The sequence below is a fragment of the Dipodomys merriami genome, unplaced genomic scaffold, assembly GCF_024711535.1.
Source record: "Dipodomys merriami isolate MVZ:Mamm:240054 unplaced genomic scaffold, mDipMer1.0.p SCAF_78, whole genome shotgun sequence".
NCBI classification, from domain to species: Eukaryota; Metazoa; Chordata; class Mammalia; order Rodentia; family Heteromyidae; genus Dipodomys; species Dipodomys merriami.
Genome location: NW_027206379.1, coordinates 620,709 through 646,853, shown reverse-complemented (window position 1 = coordinate 646,853; position 26,145 = coordinate 620,709). Strand labels below are relative to the sequence as shown.

Sequence of the window (26,145 nt, the reverse complement as noted above, 5' to 3'; positions counted from 1 at the left end):
AGAGAATGTCCTTATCCCATTCTGGAACTTGCGGTTTCTCTATGGAGGGATGTGTTCTCAGCAGTTTGAGACATGCTCTGTTTTCTTCCTTCCAGCATAGCTCATGGAAGTCTACATCTATTTTTATTCTGGAGCTGGTTGCGTGGCCAGCTCTTCCATGGACGTGGCCTCTTTTCTTCCTGTCTCCACTATTTCTGCTTCTTCCTTGAGCAGCAATGGACAGATTGCTCCCCCCCCCCCCCCCTCCATCCTATAGAAAGTCTTATCCCATAGTTGGGATGGTAACATTGAGATACTGGAAATCATGGACAGAGTTGTAAAAGTAAGCTTCAGACAGCTCAGGGCTTTGTGTTCTTGCTTGATATTTTTGGTTGGCACTCTATTATTTCCAGCTCTTTGCTAGTTAATTGGAGACAAGTCTCATGGGTTTTTCTGCCAAGGCTGGCTTTAAACTACAGTGCTCAGATCTTACCCTCCTGAGTAAGCTAGGATTACAGGAGTAAACTACTAATGACTGGAATTTTTTTTTTTTTTGTCGTGGGCCCTGAACTCTGGGCCTGGGTGTTGTCCCTCAGCTCTTCAGCTCAAGGCTAGCAATCTCCTGCTTGAGTTACAGCACCACTTCCAGCTTTTTTCTTTTTGCTTATGTGGTACTGAGGAATCGAACCCAGGGCCTCATGCATGCAAGGCAAGCACTCTACCACTCAGCCACCTTCCCAGCCCGAATGTTTTGTTTTTAAGATAAGGTCTTTCTGAGCTGAATGCTGGTGGCTCAAACCTGTAATCCTAGCTACTCAGGAGGCTGAGATCTGAGGATCACAGTTCAAAGCCAGCCCAGGCAGGAAAGTCCGTGAGACTGTATGTCCAATTAACCACCAGAAAATTGGAAGTGAGTGCCACTGTGTGGCTCAAGTGGTAGAGCACTTGCCTTGAGCTGAAGGGGCCCAGAGTTCAAGTCCCATGACCAACAACAACAACAACAAAAAAAAAAAAAAAAAGAAAGAAAGAAAAGAAAAGCAAGCAAGCAAGCAAGCAAGCAAATAAGCAAGCAAATAAGGATGAAACTGCCAGGACCAGGCTGCCACACAGACAGCCCAACCTCAGAGTTACACTGAAAACCACTGTGCTCAACTTTCCTCCTCCATTCTTTCTGCAGTAGACTGCCAAAGCAAGCTTTGCCTGGGGGCGGGGCTGAGACTGTGTAACAACCCCTCCATTCACTGTGTGAAGAATTGCAGAATGAGTGTTTCAGTGACCAGTTTTGTTTTGTTTTATTGCTGGGCCTGGGTCTTGAACTCTGGGCCTGGGCTCTGTCCCTGAATTTCTTTTGCTCAAGGCTAGTGCTCTACCACTTAAACCACAGTGTCACTTCCGGCCTTTTCGTAGTAGTTTATTGAAGTTAAGAAACTCATAGACTGCCGGGTGCTGGTGGCTCACGCCTGTAATCCTAGCTACTCAGGAGGCTGAGATCTGAGGATCGAGGTTCAAAGCCAGCCCGGGCAGGAAAGACTGTGAGACTCCTATCTCCAATAAACCACCAGAAAACTGGAAGTGGTGCTGTAGCTCAAGTGGTAGAGTGCTCGCCTTGAGCTGAAGAGCTGAGGGACAGCGCCCAGGCCCAGAGTTCAAGCCCCACGACCGACAAAAAAAAAAAAAAAAGAAACTCATAGACTTTCCTGCCTGGGCTGGCTTCAAACAGTGATCCTCAGATCTCAACCTCATGAGTAGCTAGTATTATAGGCATGAGCCACCAATGCCCAGCTTAGTGACACGTTTTTAAGAACGTAAATGTTGGGCAGGAAGGTGGCTCAGTGGTAGAATGCTTGCCTTGCATGCATGAGTCCCTGGGTTCAATTCCTCAGCACTATATAAGCCGGAAGTGGTGCTGTGGTTCAAGTGATAGAGCACTAGCCTTGAGCTGAAGAGCTGAGGGACAGTGCCCAGGCCCAGAGTTCAGGCCCTATGACTGACAAAAAAAAAAAAAAAGCATAAATGTCAAAGAGGAAAAAATGATGTATTTTCTTCCCCAGATCTGTGTATTCCTGAGATCATCGGTGACTCTGCTAGCACAGGAGCTATCATCTCTTATAAGAGCCCTCCATGGGCACAAGGTCAAGACTTGGGTAGTTTCGGCATTCCAGGAGTCTTACTGTGCTGCAATGTACAGATTATGGCCGAATCATCAGATTTCTGTTCTCTGGCTGGATATCAGATGCACTTCACTGAGACCACAGAAAGAGAACTGAAGATGGAAACACTATGCCAAATGCCATGCCAGCCACCTGGTAAGTGCAGATGACCAGTTGGGGCTGGACTTAGAAGGTGAGGTAGGGGATGCGTGGAGGACAAACATTCTGAACGGAAAGAATAGTGCTGCCAACGGCCTATGACAGGAAACTGTGTGGCTTCCAGGAAAAGGCCAGGCGTTTGAGTATGACTGGGACAGACACAATTGTTTGGTTGAGATTGGCCAGCTATAAATGTGAGGGGAGTTTTATTGAAGAATTTAAGCCGGCTAGTGGCTCACACCTGCAATTCTGGCATCTCAAGAGGCTGAGATCTGAGGACTGGGGTTAGAAGCCAGCCTGGACAGAAAAGTCCCTGTGAGACTCATCTCCAATTAACTACTCAAAACTTAGAAGTGGAGCTGTGGTTCAAAGTGGTAGAACACAAGCTTTGAGCAAAAGAGCTCAGGCCCTGAGTTCAAGCCCCATAATCAAAAACAAAACAATCCAGAGTCACATTAAAATCTGGGTTTGGGGATTTTCTTGAAAAAATGGGCTCTTGCATTCAACCAGATACCTGCTGATTTTTGCAGCTGAGGTCTGCGTACCTGCTTTGGCTGGAACCCCACTAGCTTGCCTGGGGTCCCCTTCCACCTTCGCAGGGCCACTGTTAGTATCTGCTGTTCTGCCCAAGGCATGCTGCTCCGCTCAAGCTAAATTAGATGCCAGGCTGTGCTTTCATTCAGGGTAAGCCCAGTCCTCCATGGATGGCTGAATGGCCTTTTGGAGATGAAGGGAATTGACGATAAAAGAGCACGTGTTTTGCTTGGTTTGCTTTTTTCCTTCATGCTGTGGGAATTGAGAACTCATTACCACCCATGCTTGAATGCTCACAGGAAGGAGGGCTGTGTACAGTCACTGCAGAACAAAGGTGAATGGTCATAGTTTGTGAAACCAACACTGCTTAAAATGCAATATAGGGCTAGAGGTGTGGCCCAAACAGCAGAGTGCCTGCCTAGCAAGTGGGAAACCCTGAGTTCAAATCCTAGTATTGCACCCCCTGCCCCAATCCAAAACCCACAATATAAATTACACCCTGGAGGGCTGGGAAGGTGGCTCAGTGGTAGAATGCTTGCCTGGCATGCATGAGGCCCTGGGTTCAATTCCTCAGCACATATAAACAGAAAAAGCCGGAAGTGGTACTGTGGCTCAAGTGGTAGAGTGCTAGCCTTGAGCTGAAGTGCTGAGGGACAGAACCCAGGCTTAGAGGTCAAGCACCATGACAAAAAAAATAAAACAAACAAACGAACAAATAAATTATACCCTGGAAATGGTAAAAAAATGGTGGTCTACTCTTGGTACGAAAATTAGGTTGTGGCTTTTCAAAAATATACTTTGTGATGAATCATTTCTTGAATTTGAGCCATGTGTATACTTTGGATGGTTCATAAGGAATCTTTGGGGGAAAATGGGTGTAGGTACATGTATGTGTGTCTACCAAAGCATACGTAACTTAGAATTTTCTATAGCTACTCAATCTTAGAGCATTTTTTGAGAAAGTTTCATGATTTATTAAAAGTTGGCATTAGCCGGGGCCACACCTGTAATCCTAGCTACTCAAGAGGCTGAGATCTGAATATCACTGTTCAAAGCCAGCCCAAGCAGGAAAGTCTATGAGACTCTTATTTCCCAGTAACCACCAGAAAACCTGACATCGCGCTGTGGCTCAAGTGGTAGAGCGTTAACCTTGAGCTGAAGAGCTGAGGGACAGTGCCTGGGCCCAGAATTCAAGACCCATAACTGACCCCCCCCTAAAAAAAGTTGGTATTTAAAAGTACCATTAAGTTAAAATGTGCCCTGGGCTTGGAAACAGGCCTTTGTCCACATTAAATGTTTTGTTACCAGTTACTATTATTCACTTATTTATTGTTATTTATGGTTATAGAGCTTGAACTCAAGGCCTGGGTGCTGTCCCCAAGCTCTTTTGCTTGAGGCTAGCATTCTATCACTTTGAGCCACAGCGCCACTTCTGGGTTTTTGTTTTTTGTTTTTTTGGTGGTTAATTGGAGATAAGAGTCTCATGGGAACTTTTCAGCCTAAGCTGGCTTTGGACCATGATCCTCAAATCTCAGCCTCCTGAATAACTAGGATTACAGGTGTGAGCCAGTGGTGCCTGGCTGTTCTTAATTATTTTAAGAGCTGGGTAATGGTAGGTCATACCTGTAATCCTAGCTGAGATCTGAGGACCCTTGTTTGAAGCTAGCCCAAGCAGGAAAGTCCATAAAACACTTATCTCCAATTAAACACACACACACACACACACACACACACACACACACACACACACACACGCACGCACGCACACACACACACACACACACACACACACACACACAGCTGGAAGTGGAGTTGAAGTGGTATAATACCAGCCTTGAGCAAAAATCTAAGGGAGAGTGTCCAAGCCTTAAGTTCAAACTCCATACCAGCACTATGTTCTCACAAGTTTTTCCCTGCAATCTATAAACTGCCCCCTAGACATTAGGTTGCAATCAATGCAGGAAGCCCAACTGACCCCAGAGCTGTGGGAGTTGCACTCCAAGTCAGTGCTCAGTGTGTCCTAACTGGGAACTTGCCCTCCTGCTGGCTGCCTGGGTGAAAGCAAGTAGAAGTTGGCCACGCTGCCGAGTGGGGTCTTCTCAGACCCCACTGGGGGCAGTTCTGGGGTGGCCACTGATTCTCAGAAGCTCCTTATCCATGCCAAACTGCCATCCCTCCTATCAGCCTATGCTCCCCAACTTGAGAGAAGCCAGCTCTGCAAGCTTTCCCCTGGGAACGAGAGTCACAGTTTGTACTGTCGATAAATTTGGTCTCAGGGATCATTTCTACCAGATGACCTGGGTTTCTGAGGTCATGCCCTGCTTTCTCCCTGGACTCTGACCCCTGCTTTGCATGGCTTCCTTCCTTCCTTCCTTCCTTCCTTCCTTCCTTCCTTCCTTCCTTCCTTCCTTCCTTCCTTCCTTCCTTCCTTCCTTCCCTCCTCCTCCTCCTCCTCCTCCTCCTCCTCCTCCGACAGCCCTGTCCCCAGGATCATGCCCACACAAACTTGGGGATGACCAGAACCCCTGCCAAGACTGACCGTGCAAGAAGCAGTGCTTTGGTAAAGCCCCGCTAGCTTCGTCTCTCGTTATGTGATGTTGCCTAGAATGTCCAGGCTCCCCAGAAGATCTAGCTAAATTCATGACAAAGTTCCACTATGTCTTCATTTATTTATCAAGCACCTATTTTTTTGTGTGTGTGGGGGGTAGGGGGTCAGGTAGCATTTCAGATATCAGAATTGTCATAACAGGGAGCAACAATGGACAAAATGGCTCTGTTTTCTTAGAGTTGTGTTACCAATGAGAAGGACAAACACACCATCCATGATGTGATTTAAATTTTTTGGTGAAAAATTAAGCAGCCTGAGCAAGAGAGCATGGCCATTTTGATTGGGAGACTTAAAGCAGAGTCAGGAAATGAGGCTGTTGTGAAGAGTCATTTCCAGTCTGGGGAGCAGAAGGGAAGAACTTTCTAAAAGGAATTATGCCTGGGGTGACAATGCTGAGTCCGCCACCACTGATCCACACTTCTCATTTTCTTTGCATCTCTCTGAGCTATGGAGAGGAACTCGTCAAATCATTTCTGCAAAAACAATCATATAACTGGGTGCCAGTGGCTCACGCCTGTAATCTTAGCTACTCAGGAGGCTGAGATCTGAGGATCATGGTTCAAAGCCAGCCTGGGCAAGAAAGTCACTCAGAAAACCGTAAGTGGCACTGTGGCTTAAGTCGTATAGCACTAGCCTTGAGCTGAGGAACTGAGGGACAGCACCCAGGCCCAGAGTTCAAACCCCACAACCGACAAAAACAAACACAGTAATATAGCTAGGCTCTGGTAGCTCATGCCTGTAATCCTAGCTACTCAGGAAGCTGAGATGTGAGAATCATGGTTCAAAGTCAGCCTGGGTAGGAAAGTCAATGCAACTCTTTTTGTTTGTTTTTGTCGGTTGTGGGGCTTGAACTCTGGGCGTAGGTGCTGTCCCTCAGCTCTTCAGCTCAAGGCTGGCATTCTGTCACTTGAGCCACAGCACCACTTCCGGTTTCCTAGTGGTTTATTGGGGATAAGAGTCTCTCGGACTTTCCTGCCGGGGCTGGCTTTGAACTGTGATCCACAGATTTCAACCTCCTGAGTAGCTAGGCTTATGGGCATGAACCAGTGGCGCCCAGCTTCTATGAAACACACACACACACACACTCTCTCTCTCTCTCTCTCTCTCTCTCTCTCTCTCTCTCTCTCTCTCTCTCTCTCTCTCTCTCTCCCCCCCCCTGCCTCTCTCTCTCTCTTTCCCCCAAGAAACGCTTATCTCCAGCGAACCACTAGAAAACCAGAAGAGGCTTTGTGGCTCAAAGTGGTAGAGTATAGCCTTGAGCATAGAAGCACAGAATTCAGGCCTCCATGATGGACAAGAAAAAAATAATCCTAGGAAGGTGGCTCAGTGGTAGAGTGCTTGCCCTTCATGCATAAGGCCCTGGGTTTGATTCCTCAAAACCACATAAGCAGAAAAAGCTGGAAGGGGGACTGTGGCTAGAGTGCTAGCCTTGAGTTTAAGAGCTGAGGGACAGTGCCCAGGCTCAGAGTTCAGACCCCAATACTGACAAAAAAGAAAGAAAGAAAGACAGACAGACAGACAGACAGACAATCGTAAACTATCAAGCCCTGTATAAAAATTATTCTCCTGGGGCTGGGAAGGTGGCTCAGTGGTAGAGCGCTTGCCTTGCATGCTCAAGGCCCTGGGTTCGATTTCTCAGCACCACATAAGCAGAAAAAAAAAAGCCAGAAGTGGCGCTGTGGCTCAAGTGGTAGAGTGCTAGCCTTGAGCTGAAGAGCTGAGGGACAGCGCCCAGGCCCAGAGTTCAGGCCCCACGACCGGACCCAAAAAAAAGATAAATAAATTTAAAAAAATAAAAATTATTCTCCTTATATTGACTTTATCTAGTATTGGCAGAGTGTTCTAAATCATCAAGAGTTATGATTATTACAGTTCTGCTCTTTCATTTTTTATTATTTCACATAGCATATAATTAACTATTTTAAAGTTACAATTCAATGGTATTTAACACAGTTACTATACTGTGCAACCATCATCTCTTCTAGTTTCAAACTTGTATGTCATCCCTACTCTCTCTCCCTCTTCCCTCTCCCTCCCCCTCTCCCTCCCCTTTTCCCTCTCCCTCTCCCTTTCCCTCTTCATTCCCCTCCCCCCCCCCCCCCCCCCCTCCAGTACTGGGGCTTTAACTCTGAGTCTGGCTGTTGTTTCTTGGCTTTTTTTTTTTTTCCTGCGAAGGTGACTTTCCACAACTTGAGCTACAGCTGCACATCTAGCTTTTTATTTTTTCCACAATAGCATTGTTTATTCTGATAAGAATCAGTAACTACATAAGTGCCTCAATAGGAAGTCAGTGCTACTGTCAAAATCACATTTATGAAAAGTTTGTAATATAAATACTTGTATGCAAAGAATAAAGCCATGCATCCTTTTATTGTTGTTGCTTTTTTTTTTTTTTTTTGCCAGTCCTGGAGCTTGAACTCAGGGCCTGGGCACTGACCTTCAGCTTCTTTTGCTCAAAGCTGTGCTCTACCACTTGAGCTGCACCTCCACTTTGGGTTCTTTGCTCGTTAATTGGACATAAGAGTCTCCTGGACTGTCCCTGCCCTGGCTGGCTTCAAACTGCAATCCTCAGATCTCACACTCCTGAACAGTTTAGGATTACAGGAGGAAGCCATCAGTGACATTCATTTTTTTTTTGGCCAGTCCTGGGGCTTGAACTCAGGGCCTGGGCACTGTCCCTGACATTCTTTTGCTCAAGGCTAGAGCTCTACCACTTGAGCCACAGTGCCACTTCCTGCAATGCTTATATGGTACTAAGGAATTGAACCCAGGGCTTTATGCATGCTAGGCAAGCACTCAATAACTAAGCCACATTCCCAGCCCTGTTTTATGTTTTATGTTTTTTTGGTTTTTGTTCTTTTGGGTTTTTTTTTGACTGTTAGTTGGAGATAAGAGTCTTAGGAGCCGGGCGCTGGTGGCTCACGCCTGTAATCCTAGCTACTCAGGAGGCTGAGATCTGAGGATCGCGGTTCAAAGCCAGCCCGGGCAGGAGAGACTGTGAGACTCCTATCTCCAATAAACCACCAGAAAACCGGAAGTGGCGCTGTAGCTCAAGTGGTAGAGCGCTCGCCTTGAGCTGAAGAGCTGAGGGACAGCGCCCAGGCCCAGAGTTCAAGCCCCACGACCGACAAAAAAAAGAAAAAGAAAAAGAGTCTTAGGGGCTTTCCTGCTCAGGATGGCTTTGAACCATGATCTTCAAATCTCAGCCTCCTGAGTAGCTAGGATTACATGTGTAAACCTCTTTCCTTCTTTTCTTTTCCCTCCCTCCCTCCCTTCCTTCCCACCGTCTTCCTTCTCTTTCTCCTTCTTTCCTTCCTTCCTTCCTTCCTTCCTTCCTTCCTTCCTTCTTTCTTTCTTTCTTTCTTTCTTTCTCTCTCTTTCCCTCCTTCCCCTCCCTCCCTCCCTTTTTTCCCTCCCTCCCTCTTTTCCTTCCTTCCTTCCTTCCTTCCTTCCTTTCATACTTTCTGTGTGGAGGATTGAACCCAAGGCCCCATACATGCTAGACAGGTACTATCCACTGAACTACTTCCTCAGCTTTCATATTTTTTTTTAGTATTAATTTATGTTATCATTCCTGAAATAGGATTTTCTGCCTTGTATCTGTCTTTGTCATTTTCATGTCTTGCTGGCCTGAACCAGGTCCTGTGATTCACCCATTCTGGCAGGCCATAGTAGAGTATCCACTGATAATACAGCCCTGTGTCCAGGAACTCATAGTCTGTTGGGGGATTTAGGCACCTAATAGATACCTGGTAGAAAATTGCGATACATGTCTAAGGAAAAGTGTTTTGAAAATCATGTTTAAAAAATTGAAAACCAGGGGGGGAGGGGGGAGGCTGGGAAGGGATGTGAAGGGTAAACAAAGGAGGAGGCTGCAATGCTTGGTAAGAAATGTAAGCATTATCCTGCCCATGTAATTGTAACTCCTCTGTACAGTATGTTCACAAATAAAATTAAATTAAAAAAAGATTGAAAACCAGGGGCTAGGAAGGTGGCTCAGTGGTAGAGCGCTTGCCTTGCATGCATGAGGCCCTGGGTTCGATTCCTCAGCACCATATAAGCAAAAAGAAAAAAAGCCAGAAGTGGCACTGTGGCTCAAGTGGTAGAGTGCTAGCCTTGAGCTGAATTGCTGAGGGACAGCGCCCAGGCCCAGAGTTCAGGCCCCATGACTGGACCCCCCTAAAAAAAATTTGAAAACCAGGGGCTGGGAAGGTGGCTCGGTGGTAGAGCGCTTGCCTTGCATGCATGAGGCCCTAGGTTCAATTCCTCAGCACCACATAAGCAGAAAAAGCCAGACCTGGTGTTGTGGCTCAAGTGGTAGAGCGCTAGGTTTGAGCTGAAGAGCTGAGGGACAGCTCCCAAGCCCAGAGTTCAAGTCCCACGACTGACCAAAAAAAAAAAAAATTAAAAAAAAAATAAAATAAAATAAAATTGAAAACCATGTTAAGAAACATCCGGGGCAGGACCCTGGTGGCTCACATCCATGATCCTTGCTTCTGAGGATTGAGGTTTGAAGCTAACCTGGGCAGACGACTCCGTGAGTCTCTTATCCACAGTTAACCAGCGAAAAGATGGAACTAGAGGTGTGGCTCACCAGCCTTCAGGGAAAAAGCCAGGAGCAAGTACTGAGACCCCGAGCTCAAGCCCAGTCCTGCACAAGGAAAACAGATACATTTACGAAATTACTAAAGGTACTGGAAGACAGCTGTGGCTCTTGGAATGCTGGGACTGCGAGGTGCATGTAGTTGAGGCACCGAGCAGAAAGATGGCTTCAGGGGGTGAGCAGGACACGTTAGGAGGGAAGTAGGCAGGAAGGGGCGAGAACCGTTCCTTGGCTTTTGAGGACCCCCGCCCCGTCCTGCCCCCTGTGAGGTGAGCAGCTGCACTGAGACCTCCTCTCCCGTCGCGCAGCTGTGCACAGGGGCTCCGCCCGTGGGGTCCGTCGCCCCCTAGCGAGAGTTACGTCGAACAAGCCGACGTCCGGGGACGCCGCAGAGCGTGCTGTCCAACAGAGGGCAGGCGCGCGCCCGGCTGGGAGGAGGATGCCGCGCATCCTCCCGGCCGCGGAGTGCAGTGGCCCTCCGGCAGGGGGCGCTGCCCACCCGCCTCGGATCCCGGGCGCGGCGCGCGCGGGGCGGGGAGGGAAGGGGCGGGGCGGGGCGGGGAGGGGCGGGGCGGGGCGGGGAGGGGCGGGGCGGGGCGGGGAGATTCGTTCAGGACCGGGGGACTGTGGGGCTCCAAGACTTCTGACCCAGCAGCTCTGCGCGCCCTCGGGCGTCTTCTTGCACACAAGTGCGTGCTGGTGTTTTCCTAGACGTTTGTTTTGCTCCTCAGTCCAACTGGACGAACCAAACCGGAGCAGGTCATCCAAGTCACCCCCAGCCCAGAGCAGGGCCTCCCGCCGGCCCCCCCTCCCCACCCCCGGGGCAGGGCGCCGCGCACGCTGCCCGCTGCCAGTGGCGGCCACAGGCGGCGGGGATGGTGCCCGCGCCGCACGTCCCTGGTGTGGGCGCAATCTGGAGTTTCTTCAGGCGGGATGACCTGGCAGCGTTCGTACCCCACCCACAGCGGGTTTCGCTTTCCTAATGTTAAAGTGCCTCTAACTGAGGGAGGGTGAAACTGGTTCTACATTTTACCTATTTTTTTTTTTTTTTAAATATACTTGCTTGTTTACCATTTCTTCTTTCTGGCTTGTCTCCCTCCTTTTCCCCGCAGAAGATGCCTAGAACTGCCCTCTTTGGCATCCGTCCAAAGTCCAGGTTCTAATAGCTCTCTGCTGGTTTAATTTTAACCATAAAGCTTTCTTTTGGAATAATTACTTTTTAATCTAGAAAGGGCTGGTTTGAGGTAGGACCATAAAACACTCCTTCCTGGAGTTTAGTTGGTTATATTCATTTGCTGCTAATCTTCCTCTTTTAAAAGAGGAGACTGATGGGGGCGGAGGAGGGGTGGTGTGGGGGGAGCGGTGATGGAAATTGTGGGAACCAGTTTGAACCGATTGAACATCTGCTTCTTTTCTTTTTTTGTCAGTCCTGGGGCTTGAACTCAGGGCCTAGGCACTGCCTGACATTCTTTTGCTCAAGGCTAGAGCTCTGCCACTTTAGCCACAAAGCACCATTTCCAGCCTTTTCTGTGTATGTGGTACTGAGGAATCAAACCCAGGGTTTCATGCATGCTAGCACTCTACCACAAAGCCACCTTCCCAACCTGAATATCTGCTTTAATCCATGAGATGAACTGTTGTCTACAGAAAGCAAGTTTAGGGGCTGGGAAGTTGGCTCAGTGGTAGAGCGCTTGCCTTGCATGCCTGAGGCCCTGGGTTCGATTCCTCAGCACCACATAAGCAAAAAGAAAAAGGCCGGAAGTGGCGCTGTGGCTCAAGTGGTGGAGTGCTAGCCTTGAGCTGAAGAGCTGAGGGACAGCACCCAGGCCCAGAGTTCAGGCCCCATGACTGGACCAAAAAAAAAAAAAAAACAGAAAGCAAGTTTAGGAGAGACTGAGGAAGGAGCCCTGAAGCCCTGAGGCAGTTCTGAGCAAAGAACAGCCTGACAGCAGTCCTGTGGGCAGCCATGTGACCCCTATTTTCTGGGACAATCTCCATTTCTGGGACAGAAGACACACTGGCCTTTTGTCGGATCACACATCAGACTGCCACCAGGTCTTAGTTCTGAAAATGTGGTCACCTGAGAGGCCTGTCAACTCTCACAGGCCTTATCTCTGCGGGGATGACCTAGACCAAACAGTCAGGATCACCTGTGCTGGTCAGAATACTTTTTGTGGCTGTTGTTTGTTTTTGCTTTTAGTTAGTTTTCAAGTTGGGTCTGGTTTTTGCCTGAGGTCAGTTTTCTACTAAGATCTTCCTATCCTGGCCTCCCAAGGGAGCTGGAATCATAGATACATCGAACTTCTAGCTTTCTGATCTCTGCCTCGCAAATAGCTAAGATTACAAATGTGTACCACCATGTCCACCCTGGTTGGAATACTTCTGATTCCACTCTTTCTCTTTTAAATGAAGTCCTTTTAAATAATTACTTGTAACATCTTAAAGGAATTTTGATGCATCAGGGTGAACATTTGTGTCTCCGGTTTTGAAGTTGTGGTAGCAAACTTTATTTAGCACTAACAAATAAAAGATTGGAAGAAAATAGAATGTGTGTGGTAGAGACCAATTTACTGATTGTTGCTAGTCTTCACCGAGGCCAGTAAATTTGGGAATACTTCTTTGTATTACAGAAATGGTCTTTGTTGGGTGCCAATGCCTCTCACCTGTAATCCTCACTACTCAGGAGGCTGAGATCTGAGGAGTGTGCTATGAAGCTGGCCTGGGCAGGAGATTCTTACCTCTAATTAATACTCAAAAGCCAGAGGTAGAGCTGTAGTTCAAGTGGTAGAGTGGCAGCATGAAGCAAAGAAGTGCCCAAGCCCTGAGTTCAAGCCCTAGTACTAGCACATAGAAATGGTCTTCACTTTATCTTAGATTCCTGCTTGGGCTTACTTAAATACAGAGTTCTTCCAGAGGGTTTGAATAGGAAGGAAGACAGAAAAAAACACTTTCTGTTGTTAGAGATTATGGACAGTGGCAACTAAGTCTCTTTAAAAGAAATTGAAATTGATGTACAAATTCTAATTTATTATGTCTATTTATGTGTATAATGACTCTTTTTTTTTTTTTTTTTTTTTTGGGTCCGGTTGTGGGGCCTGAACTCTGGGCTTGGGCGCTGTCCCTCAGCTCTTCAGCTCAAGGCTAGCACTCTACCACTTGAGCCACAAGGCCACTTCTAGCTTTTTTCTTTTTGCTTATGTGGTGCTGACGAATCAAACCCAGGGCCTCATGCATTGCAAGGCAAGCGCTCTACCACTGAGCCACCTTCCCAGCCCCGTATAATGGCTCTTGATCAGTGTCACCTTCCCATCATACTCTCCTAATTCAGCCTTGAATATCAAGGGCCAGATGATCCAATAAGAGAGGCAGTGCTGAGTCTTTCATTTAGGAAAATCTTGTGCAAAGTTTATGTGTGCGTGTGCACATGCGCATGTGCACATGTGTGCACATACACATGTACATCAGAGCCTTGCACTTTTTGACTCAAAGCTCTTGCTTAACCACTTAAACTATAGCTCCACTTTTAACTTTTTCCTGGTTCATTGAAATCAAGAGTCTCAGGGACTTTTCTGTCTAGGCTGGCCTGGAACTATGGTCCTTGGATCTCAGTTTCCTGAGTTGCTAGGATTATAGGCATGAGCCACCAGTATCCAGTTTCTATGCAATCTTTATAAAGGTAGATGAAAGGGGTGGGGGGCCAGGCGCTGAGGCTGAGATCTGAGGATCACAATTCAAAACCAGCCCCAGCAGGAAAGTCCATGAGACTCATCTCTAATAAACCACCAGAAAACCGGAAGTGTCACCATTGCTCAAGGTGGTAGAGCTCTAGCCTTGAGCAAGAAAGCTCAGGGACAGTTCCCAGGCCCTGAGTTCAAGCCCCACACTGATGAAAGAAAGGAAAGGAAGAGAGAGACAGAGGGAGAAAGGGCAGGCTGGGGATGTAGCTTAGTACTATAGTACCTGCTCGGCATGCTTAATCTTCCATACTGGAGTGGGTGTAAAGACAGATGGAAAAAGTCAAAAGTATACCCATGGTGGCCTACCAATAACCTAGAAGCTCCTAGAGACAAGGCCTGCATCTTTTACAGTTGTCCTTGCTATGGCTCATTGGTCAGAACATTCTATAATGTTCCATCAACATATCTACCCATATGTGTAAGGTAAACGATCCATCCAGTTAGCACCTAGGCCAGCACAAAGTCCAAGTGCTGTGCCTCACTTGTGTCTGAGGACTGAAGAAGGAGGGGAAAGCGAGTCTCACACCCAGAGTAAGACGGGAGACAAAGATGAACTGGAAGGAAGGGAGGGAGGGAGGGAGGGAGGGAGGGAGGGAGGGAGGGAGGGAGGGAGGGAGGAAGCGACACTAATCTGGAAGGTTGAGCATTGTTTAGAACATGTTCTTGTTTATTCCTTCAGTTTCTAGTTTCAGACCTGAGCTTGAGCCACTGTTCCGGCTCCTTCTGGCTCCTCTGCCCATTTGGACCTGGGCTGCCACATCTCTGGACACTTGTCTTTCCCGAGTCCTTTCTCTGTAGCTACCAAAAGCAGGGATTGGAGTGGCACTACCAGGAGCAGGCACTGCTTGACAGTCCTTAGTGACGTCACTAGGAGCTCTGGGAGGTGATGGAGGGAGGCAGCACAGACATTGGATATCTGTTTTGTGGTGCACCCTGGGGAAGGGCTAGCCTGGTTCAACTGGCTCCTTGGGGGAGGAGGAAAGGGAGTGAGAACCTTTGACCATGAATTCTTTTTTGTTGTTGTTGGTGGTGGTCATGGGACTTGAACTCTGGGCCTGGGCGCTGTCTCTCAGCTCTTCAGCTCAAGGTGAGCACCCTACCACTTGAGCCACAGCACTGTTTCTGGTTTTCTGGTGGTTTCTTGGAGATCAGAGTCTCATGGACTTTCTTTCCCAGGCTGACTTTGAACCTCAATCCTCAGATCTCACCCTCCTGAGTAGCTAGGATTACAGGTGTGAGACACCGGCACCCGGCTTCACCATGAATTCTTAATATATTATGACGGTTTCCCCCAATCTAGCACACACAGAATTCACCCTTCTGAGGCTCTATTCCTGAAAGTACAGTCAAACCAGTGAGAACAATAGTATGAAACAACAAGCCGACATGGGAGGCCGGGTTATTGGGGCAGATGGCAGAAGTCATGGGACGTCCAGGGTGTGTCTGTGGACACACAGGGACGTCTGTGGATGTCCAGGGTGTGTCTGTCCACTTGAGGTGTGAGGAGGACATTTGTGCATGGGGTTCTTGAGAAACTCATTCTAAATACTATAATCCCAGGGAGAAAGGAATGAAACCAAGAGCTGATGTCAGAGCATATGTACTTGACCTAATTACAAGGTTGTTGCTCTGTTGCATTAATACATGGCTCTGTAGTGTGGGACAAGATCGGAAGAGTAACAGTTCTATCCTAGGGCTCTGGAAAAAGTAGTGACAAAGTCTTCAACTGTAGGCCTGTTGTCTTACGTCTCCAGGCTGGCATGGATCAGAAACAGAAAAACTGCACGCGCGCACACACACACACACACACACACTCACACACACACACACTCACACACACACACACACACACACACTCACACCAAGGGAGTAAACAAAACAAGCACCTTGAGACCCAGCGTTGGCCTAAGGAAGCCAAGGATGAATTACCTCACCTGCTGGTGCCTGGAGGGGAGCCCCAGAGGCCGCCCCAGCCTTGCAGTCACATGTGCTGCCTGTGGGGGTGTTCCCTGCTGTAGACTCACTCAGTCAGCAAGAGCTGCGCAACCATTGTTTACAAAGTTATGGCACATTATGCAAATTTCACATTCCATGAAATGAATGCTTAGAAATAGTGTAGACTAGAAATGTGCTAGAACAAACAGTGATCACTGAGATCAGAGTGCTTTGAACTTGAACATTAGTGCATTTGAACTTGTAAATTTGTAAGATTAACCAAGACAAGTCCCATCTCAGGAAAAGCATCCAAGTTTCAAAAGGATACTTGCACTGCTGGGCACCATTAGTTCACACCTGTAATCCTGACTACTCAGGAGACTGAGATCTGAGGATTGTGGTTCAAAGCCAGCCTGGGCAGGAAAGCCTGTGAGACTCTTATCTCTAATTAACCACCAAAAAAACACAAGTGGAGTTGTGGTTCAAGTGGTAGAGCACTAGCCTTGAGACAAAAATGCTAAAGGACAGTCACGCACAGGTTGTTCACATCTGTAATCCTTGCTACTCAGGAGACTGAGATCTGAGGATCATCCTTGGAAGCCAGCCCTGGCAGGAAGTTCATGAGACTCTTGTCTCCAATTCACCACCAAAGAGCTGGAAGTATAGGTGTGACTCAAGTGATAGAACACCAGCCTTGAGCAAAAAAGAAAAGCTCAGAAACAAAACCCAGTCCTGAGTTCAAGCCCCAGGACCAGCACCAAAAACAACAATAGCCAGGTGCTGGTGGCTCACTCCTGTAATCCTACCTACTCAGGAGGCTGAGATCTGAGGATCACTGTTCAAAGCCAGCTTAGGCAGGAAAGTCTGTGAGAGTCTTATCTCCAGTAAACCATAAGAAAACTGGAAGTGGTGCTGTGGCTCAAGTGGTAGAGTGCTCGCCTTGAGCTGAAGAGCTCAGGGACAGTGCCCAGGCCCAGAGTTGAAGCCCCATGAGAGAGAGAGAGAGAGAGAGAGAGAGAGAGAGAGAGAGAGAGAGAGAGAGAGAGAGAGAGAGAGAGAGAGAGAGAGAGAGGAGAGAGGGAGGAGAGAGGGAGGAGAGAGGAAAGAAAGAAAAAAAGAAAGAAAGCAAGAAAGAAAGAAAGAAAGAAAGACAGACAGACAACAGCTAAGGGACAGTGCTTGGTTCTGAGTTCAAGCCCCAGTATTGGCACAAACAAAAAGGGATTCTAGCACTATGTAAGAGATCTTTCAGGTAGCTTGGGAAGAAGAAGAGAAAGCAAGACTAAGGCATCAGAAATCATCTCCCAAGACCAAGAGTTATTTCTCTTCTACAAAGCACTGGGGGGGCGGGGGGGGGGGGGGCGGGGAGGGGGGATTGCCTGGGTCAGTTAACAGAGGGGAAGAATGAGCTGTAAGAAGCCGGGGCCCTGCTCAGAGGAAGTGGTCAGGGATGAATACCCTGTAGCAGTCTCTTTGATGGTGAAATATTTGAACCCCAGACCTTGCTGTTAGCTGTGAAGAGTCACTCCAACTTTATAAGCTCGTTAAACTACTAGTATTTTTGGCTGTCTACAGGTTTGGCTTTTTAAAAAAAGTGTATAGAATGCTTCCAGCCACACCTAAACCCTTTCAAAGTACTTAGCTAGCTGACAGATTTTTTTTTTAAATTCTAATTACTCAAGTGAACATCTCTGTTATTTGCAGTTTGTGGTTTGGCTCCCTTTGCAGTTCAAGGAGCCGAGTGTAGCCCACCTGGTCACATCAGCCTGCCCTCTCAGACTACCAGACACTGCCAGGGCCTAGAACCAGCCCACTAAAAAAAAACAAACCCAAAACTCAGGTATCTGTCTGGTTTACTGTAGTTGGAACCAAAAGAAGAGCTTTGAATTTCTCATCTGTGCTTTTCCCTAACCGTGTGGGTGAAGCGTGGCTCATTTTACCAGGTGCCAGTGGCTCATGCCTGTCATCCTAGCTACTCAGGAGGCTGAGATCTGAGGATGGCAGAAAAGTCCCTGAGACTGTTATGTCTAGTTAACCAGCAAAACCCCAGAAGTGGAGCTGTGGCTCAAGAGAATAGAGCACCAACCTTGACTGAAAAAGCCAAGTAAGAATGCGAGACCCTGAATTCAAGCCCCACTCCTGGAACAAACACAACAGTGGCTGGTTCACCTGAAAGCGCTCTCTCCCTGTGCACTTTGGAGTTGACAAAATGAGAAAGCCTTTGCCTTTTCCTTCCTTCTTTGGTAAAATCAACGAGATGATGGGCATCTGGTGCTTTGAGAGTACAGCCTGGCTCCTCATTGCATCTGGTCAACTCATATATCTCCAGATTCTCCTTCCCATCTACCAGCCTGGGGGTGGTGCCCACGCAGTCACACGCAGCCCTGTTCACTGCAGATGCTCCTTCTGACCTTAACATTGATGATCTTGTCCGTGTGTGTGTGTGTGTGTGTGTGTGTGTGTGTGCGCGCTTGCACGCACGCACGTGCTCGTGCATATGTGTCTGTGTGCATGCCAATTCCGAGCTTGAACTCGGCCTCATGCTCTTCTTGGCTTTTTCCTTCAAGGCTAGTGCTCTTAACACTTGAACCATTCCTCCACTCCTGGCTTTTTTCTTTTTTTAGGTCAGTCCTGTGGCTTGAATTCTGGGCCTGGGCGCTGTCCCTCAGCTCTTCAGCTCAAGGCTAGCACCCTACCACTTGAGCCACAGTACCACTTCTCTGGCTTTTTCTGTTTATGTGGTGTTGAGGAATCGAACCCAGGGCCTCATGCATGCAAGGCAAACACTCTACCACTGAGCTACCTTCCCAGCCCCTCCTGGCTTTTCTGTTGTTGTGGGGCTTGAACTTGGGGCCTGGGCTGTCCCTGAGTGTGTTTTTTTTTCTTTTTCTTTTTATTGTGAAAATACCATACAGAGGGGTTACAATTACATGGGCAAGATAATGAGTACATTTTTTTATCAAGCATTGTTGCCTCCTCCTTTGTTTCCCCTCCCTGAGTATGTTTGTGCTCAAAGCTAGTGCAATAATCATAGTGCCACTTTTGGCTTTTTCTGAGTAGTTTATTGGAGATAAGTCTCAGGACTTTCCTGCTGGGCTGGCTTCAAACTGCCATCCTCAGATCTCAGCCTCTGGAGTAGCTAGGATTACAGGCATGAGCCACCAGCACCAGGCTCAACATCAACAATCTTACTTCTGGAAAAAGGCTCAATGGTAGTGTGTCCTCCTGTGCTTATCATCTCTAGGACAATCACATGCTTCCAGCCCCTGGTCCAGGAACCAATAATAGGTGGAATGAGAAGTCTGTTCTCTATGATGACCTTTTTTTTTTTTTTTTCCAATCCTGAGTCTGGGAGCTGTCTCTTAGCTCTTCAGCAAAAAGACTAGCATCCTACCACTTGAGCCACAGCACTACTTCTGTTTTTTCCTGACTAGTTTATTGGAGCTAAGAGTATCACGGACTTTCCTGTCCAGGCTGGCTGCGAAAAACAATCCTCAGATCTCAGCCTCCTGAGTAGGTAGGATTACAGACGTGAGCCACGGGTGCCTGGCTATGGTGAACTTTTATGAGATGATTTCAAAGATGAGACAGGGAAATGGTGAACCTGTCCACTCATACCAAAGAGTGTCAGAGGGATGGCAGCGAAGCCCCTCCTACTGGACAGCTCTTGCTCAGAGCTTCCTGGTCCTTAGATGGCCAGGAATCTGGAGACATCAAGGTAGCCTTGAGACTTATAGCACCCATGCCATTGCGCTGGCCTGGACCCGGTGGGCATATGTGGTCAGAAGGGTTTGAGTCCTGGGAAGGTCATTCTTTCCACACCAGCTTCCTTTAGGTACTGGCTCTTTACTAAACCTGTGATACCTAGGGACTGTCAGATGTCTCCTTTTCCCCATAATACCTTTCCTCATGGTCGTAAAGGAGTTGGATTTCCTTCTCTCTCTCTTCTTCTTCCTCCCTCGCTCCCTCCCTCCCTTCCTCCCCCCCCCCTTTTTGTCAATCATGGGTCTTGAACCCAGGGGCCTAGGCACTCTTTTGCTCAAGGCTAATGCTCTACTACTTTGAGCTACTGGTTTTTCAGTGGTTAATTGTAGATAAGAGTCTCACAGGGGACTTTTCAGCCTGGGCTGCCTTTGAACACAGATCCTCAGATCTCAGCCTTCTGAGTGGCTAGGATTATAGTCATAAGCCATGGGCACCCAGCAGAGTTAGAGTTCTTTTTTTTGGGGGGGGGTCTGGTCGTGGGGCCTGAACTCTGGGCCTGGGCACTGTTCCTCAGTTCTTCAGCTCAAGGCTAGCGCTCTACCACTTGAGCCACAGCGCCACTTCCAGCTTTTTTCTTTATGCTTATATGGTGCTGAGGAATTGAACCCAGGGCCTCAGGCATGCAAGGCAAGCGCTCTACCACCGAGCCACCTTCCCAGCCCCGAGTTAGAGTTCTTATAAGAAGGATATTATATGGTTGTATATCCCAGAGGAGGAAACGCTTGTCCCTATAAAGGTTATTTATTTATTTATTATTTATTTTTGCCAGTCCTGGGGCTTGAACTCAGGGCTTGGGCACTGTCCTTGAGCTTCTTTTGCTCAAGGCTAGCATTCTAGCCTTGTGCCATAGTGCCACTTCTGGCTTTTTTTGTGTATGTGGTTATGAGGAAGGAACCCAGGGCTTCATGCATGCTAGGCAAGCGCTCTTATCACTAAGCCCCATTCCCAGCCCTATGAAGGTTATTTTTGAGGTTTTGCCCAGGCTATCTTCTGATCTCAATTCTCCTACCTAGGTAGGATTACAAGCATGAACCACCAGGCCCTGATTGTTGTTTTGTTTGTTTCTTTTTGTCGGTCCTGGGGCTCAAACTCCAGGCCTAGACACTGTCCCTAAGCTCCTTTTTATTTATTTTTTTATTTTTGTCAGTCGTGGGGCTTGAACTCTGGGCCTGGGCGCTGTCCCTCAGCTCTTCAGCTCAAGGCTAGCGCTCTACCACTTGAGGTACAGCGCCACTTCCGGTTTTCTGGTGGTTTATTGGAGATAGGAGTCTCACAGTCTCTCCTGCCCGGGCTGGCTTTGAACCGTGATCCTCAGATCTCAGCCTCCTGAGTAGCTAGGATTACAGGCATGAGCCACCAGCACCCGGCTTCCTAAGCTCCTTTTGCTCAATGCAAGCACTCTAACACTTGAGCCACAGCACTACTTCTGGCTTTTTCTTTGTTGTTTATTGAAGATAGGAGTGTCCCGGAGTTTCCTGCCTGGGCTGGCTTCAAACTGGGATCCTCTGATCTCAGCCTCCTGAGTAGCTACGATTATAGCCTTCCCAGCTTGTTCTTTGTAATAGCCTTGCTAAGCTTTCTTTTGCCTGGGCCATCCATGAACTTTGATTCCTTTCTCCACCTCTTAAGTAACTTCAATTATAGGTATAAGCCACTGTGCCTGGCTGAAGTGACTCTTATTGTTTATTTGTTTTTTATTTATACTGTTAGATTGTCTTCCAACCAATTTTAGCTTTAATTTTATAGAGCTAAGAATTAAACCCAAAATTTTATGCTTGGTAGACAAGTACTCTACCACTGAGCTATTACCCCAGCCCACAAGATTTTTGTTTTTGTTGTTGTTTTGTTGTTTGTTTTTGTCAGTCCTGGGCCTTGAACTCAAGCCCTGGTCACTGACCCTGAGCTTCTTTTGCTCAAGGCTAGCACTCTACTATTTGAGCCACGCGCCACTTCTAGCTTTTTCTGCTTATGTGGTATTGAGGAATCAAACCCAGCGCTTTATGCATGCTGGGCAAGCATTCTACCACCTCAAGCACATTTCCCCACCCTCACAAGTTTGGGTTTTAAGAATATGTTGGCAGGGCTGGGAAGGTGGCTTAGTGGTAGAGTGCTTGCCTGGTATAGAGGCCCTGGGTTTTGATTCCTCAGCACCACAAAAGCAGAAAAAGCTGCTGAAGTGGTAAAGCACTAGCCTTGAGCTGAAGAGCTGAGGGACAGCGCCCAGGCCCAGAGTTCAAGCCCCACGACTGACCCAAAAAACAAGAACAAATGTTGGCAAAGGCAACAATTCCAGGATCCCTGGTTCTACCTAGACCCTGGTCTAGGGAGATGAGGACCCTATCTCACCCCTGACATTTTGTGGCCTCTCTTTTTTCTTACTAGCTACCATGAGCCACAAATGACTTTTATCCTGGATGCTTGCTTGCCTTTCCTTCTGAAAGCCAGGTTCTTGCCCTGAGACGTGTGTATAAATGTGTGTGCACATACATATCGCATATGTACATGCAAGGGACAGGATTCTGCCTTTTGTGGCTATTTGAAGACTTTAGACTGAGTCAAAGTGTAGCAAGAGTGAATCCATGTACCAGAACAAGGGCTGGCTGTGGCATCCGTGTCTTTTGCCCTGGGTTTACAGGAGCAGACAGCCAGACACTTAGTTCCAAGCCAGAGCACCCAATAGGGAGCCTGGAGCCTCCAGGAGGGTTCCACAGCCAGGTGCTGCTAGTCATTTGCATGAAAGGAGTAAGCTTAGTGAGAATTGGAAGAAGAAGCAAGGCTTTTAATAGCGTGTTGTGTGTGTGTGTGTGTGTGTGTGTGTGTGTGTGTGTGTGTGTGTGTGTGTGTGTGTGTGTGTGTGTGTGTGTGTGTGTGTGTGTGTGTGTGTGTGTGTGTGTGCGCCAAACTGGGGTTTGAACTCAGGACCTGGGCACTCTCCCTTAGCTTTTTCAGTCAAGGCTAGAGCTCTATCACTTGAACCACTTCTACCTTGTTGCTGGTTAACTGGAGAGAAATCTCATGGACTTTTCTGCCCAGTCTGTCTTTGAAACTGCTATCCTCAGATCTTAGCCTTCTGACTGGCTAGGATTACAGACATAAGCATGAAAATAAAAATCAGAATGATTTTTTACTGTTTTGTAGGCTACACTATGCTGGGCTCCAGGCGGGCATTCTAGTTCTTTAACACTCATTAAGCCAGAGGTAGGGAAACGTGGAGTGGCTTCCATTAGGATGCTGTGGGGGCAGAGAATTCTGAGGATTCAGCGCCGGCTGCCCTGCGCCCGCGGCTGGGTTTCTGGCTGCCATGCAGTCATGTCCTCCGGTTTTCCTTCATGGAAGATGGGTCAGGGAATAGGTTTGTTTGTCCAGATGCCACTAGTTGGATGACTGTTGCGCACAGGAGTGTCTTCAGGGCCTTGTGCCAGCCAGTCCCACCTAAACATCTCAATTCCTCATACAGGAGTGCTGTAATCAGCAGGTTGATGCAAAACTAGGAGGGGCTGGGAAACCCCTTGGGCAGGAGATTTCGAAATGAGATTTGGATTAAAACACACACACACACATACACACACACACACACACACACACACACACACACACAGTGGGTGGGGTTCTAAGGAATGAAGGAGACAGGAAAAACTCCCATCTGCCACTCCGCTGAATAGCGGGGATCAACTGAAGGGCCTAGAATAGAGGGACAGAGGCCCAGGGCCCAGCCAGCAGACATGTTAAGGCTATTTCTTGTTGCCTCTCCTTACCCTTGCCAATCAGGATGCTGAGAATCTCAATTCACCAGGCAAAAGCACACCTGCCACCAGGCTTTCTGTCGGGGCAAGTCAGCACCAGCCAGGGGTAGATAAACCCCTGCGGAGAGGACTCCCTGCGGAGAGGGAGTGGTGGGGAAGCAGGTGGTGGTTTGGCAGGCAGACTGGAAGAAAACATGGTGATGTGGGATAATTCAAAGACAGGCTTGAATCAAGGATGAAGGAAGTGCATGGGCTGGTGGTCTTGGTGTCCCCAGTGGGAAGGGGGTACTTCTCTACACTGCCACTCAGTGGCTGTCTCTCTCTCTCTCTCTCTCTCTCTCTCTCTCTCTCTCTCTCTCCTTTGTCTGTCATAGGGCTTGAATTCTGGGCCTGGGCGCTGTCCCTCAGCTCTCCAGCTTAAGGCTAGCACTTTACCACTTGAGCCACAGCGCCACTTCTGGCTTTTTTTGTTTATGTGGTGCTGAGGAATCGAACCCAGGATCTCATGTATGCCAGGCAAGCACTGTACCACTGAGCCACCTTCCCAGCCCCAGTGGCTATCTCTTGTCTGCGTCTTGTCAACAGATGGTCTTCCCTGGGCTTAAAATCTGGCATGGAGAGCTGGCTTCCACCGGCAGGTGTCTTGCGCAGGAAGAGCCACTCAGTAAGATGTGTGCAGGATCTAGTGGTAGAGGAAGGCAGACAAGAGGAGATGGAAACTGAGGATATAGGAGAGGAAGAGAAATTAACACAATTCTGAAAAGGCACAAAAGGAGGTAAGATAAAAGGAAAGAGAAGGGGGTATTCAAGAAAAGAAAGCAGAAAAGAATGAAGATTATGCTGAATGCTAGTGGCTCACGCCGCCTATAAATCCTAGCTGCTCAGGAGGCTGAGATCTGAGTATCATGGTTTGAAGACAACCTGGCCAGGAAAGTTCCATGAGAGTCTTATCTCCAATTAACCACCAAAAAGCTGAGCTGGGGCTTAAGTGGTAGAGTGCCAGCCTTGAGCAAAAATGCTAAGGGAGAATGCCCAAGCCCAGAGTTCAAGACCCAAGACTGGCACCAAAAAAGAAGAAGAAGAATGAGTCTCTAACAAGATCAGTACTTAAGGAGCTTGTTATGATGAATTCATTTCATCCAAGTAGACTGAAGAAAGCAGTAGTCTTCAAAGGTGTTTGGAGTCATACAATATGAAAGCCCAGAGAGGGACTGTAAGAACTAGCTGAGCAGCTATGAACAAGAGGGGCTTATGATTCATGAACATGCGTCCCCGCCTCGTGTGGGGTGGGGACTCATCTAACCAGAATCGCCGCCCAGCCTCTCCCAGTCTCCTCCTAGATGACAAGCTGTGACATCTTGGTCCACCCAACTCAGCCCCAAGCATTTTGCAAAAACATCAGTATAAACAAGTACAGGTGAGGGAGGTCACCAGCATTTTGTGTCTTTTTTTTCTTTTCTCTCACGTTCCTCAAAAGATCTCAGAAGTCATTGAACACCATCCTTTGAGCTCAGAGTTTTCTTTTTTTTTTCTTTTTTTGGTCTGATCGTGGGGCCTGAACTCTGGGCCTGGGCGCTGTCCCTCAGCTTTTCAGCTCAAGGCTAGCGCTCTACCACTTGAGCCACAACGCTACTTCCGGCTTTTTTCTTTTTGCTTATGTGGTGCTGAGGAATCGAACCCAGGTCCTCAGGCATGCAAGGCAAGTGCTCTACCACTGAGCTACCTTCCCAGCCCCTCAGTTTTCTTTTATGTTCTATCACTGTGGAACAGGAAATTCAAATGTTTGTCTGAACTGTATGGAAAAATTGCCTCTCACCCTACAATATGTCCACCCTTCTTAGCAGCCAGCACAAGCTTTTGTGTCAAAGTTAAAAAAAGAATGTCAGGGCTGGGAATACGGCTTAGTGGTAGAGTGCTTGCTTAGCATGCAGGAAGCCCTGGGTTTGATTTCTCAGTACCATATACACAGAAAAAGCCAAAAGTGGCACTGTGGCTCAAGTGGTAGAGTGCTAGCATTGAGCAAAAAACAAAAAAAACAAAAAAAAAACAACTCAGGGACAATACAGGCCCTGAGTTCAAGGCCCAGGACTGGCAGAGAAAAGAAAAAAAAATGTCATTGATGGTTTACACCTGTAATCCTAGCTGTTTAGGAGTCTCAGATCTGATGATTACAGTTTGAAGCCAGCCAGCACAGGAAAAGTCCATGAGATTCTTATCTCCAATCAACCAGCTAAAAGCCCGAAGTGGAGGTATGGTTCAAGTGATAGATTGCTACTCTTGAGTGAAAAGGTTAAGGGAGATTGCCTAGGCCCTAAGTTCAAGCCCTAGTACTGCCACCCAGAACAAACACAATGAATCCTATTAACTACTACATCAACATCTATTTAGGGTTTTATATCTTCTAAAGCAACACATTATCCTATTTAATCCTCACAATAATCCTGTTTTACTGGTATTCTAGTTTATATTTTCTTCCTCAGAGTCAACTGGTAGACCTCAGTTGTAAACCCAGCATCCTCTGATTCAAATCCTTTCTATTTTCTATACAATGTCAGACCTCCTACCCTCAACTTTAGAGCAACATAAAGGACAGAATTCCTGGACATCTTCTCCCAATTTGTCCTCTCTGCCTTCCAGTCATTCATTCCTGTTCATGCTACTTCTTTTTTTTTTTTTTTTTTGATTGTGAAAATACCGTACAGAGGAGTTTCAATTACATGGGCAAGATAATGAGTACATTTCTTATAAAGCATTATTGCCTCCTCCTTTGTTTCCCCTTCTATCCCTTCTGATCTCCCCCCCACCCACCCCCGTGCTACTTTTTTAATTGTTTGGTGGAGAAGAATCTCTAGTTCTCAGTGAAGAATGTAATGGAAAACAAAGGATTCTAATATTTCCTTTGCTAAAAGAGTCTTTCTTTTCTTTTCTTTTC

At 47.5% G+C, this 26,145-nt stretch overlaps 1 protein-coding gene across 1 annotated transcript in view; it reads left to right on the top strand.

The window, feature by feature from the left end:
- The window catches only part of LOC138818623 (golgin subfamily A member 6-like protein 25), a 44,732-nt gene that overhangs the window by 8,704 nt on the left and 9,883 nt on the right, over positions 1 to 26,145 (top strand). Inside the window, exon 2 of the mRNA XM_070009602.1 lies at positions 2,031 to 2,285. The gene's annotated coding sequence lies outside the window, so the exon portion shown is untranslated. The remainder of the gene's footprint in view (positions 1 to 2,030; positions 2,286 to 26,145) is intronic.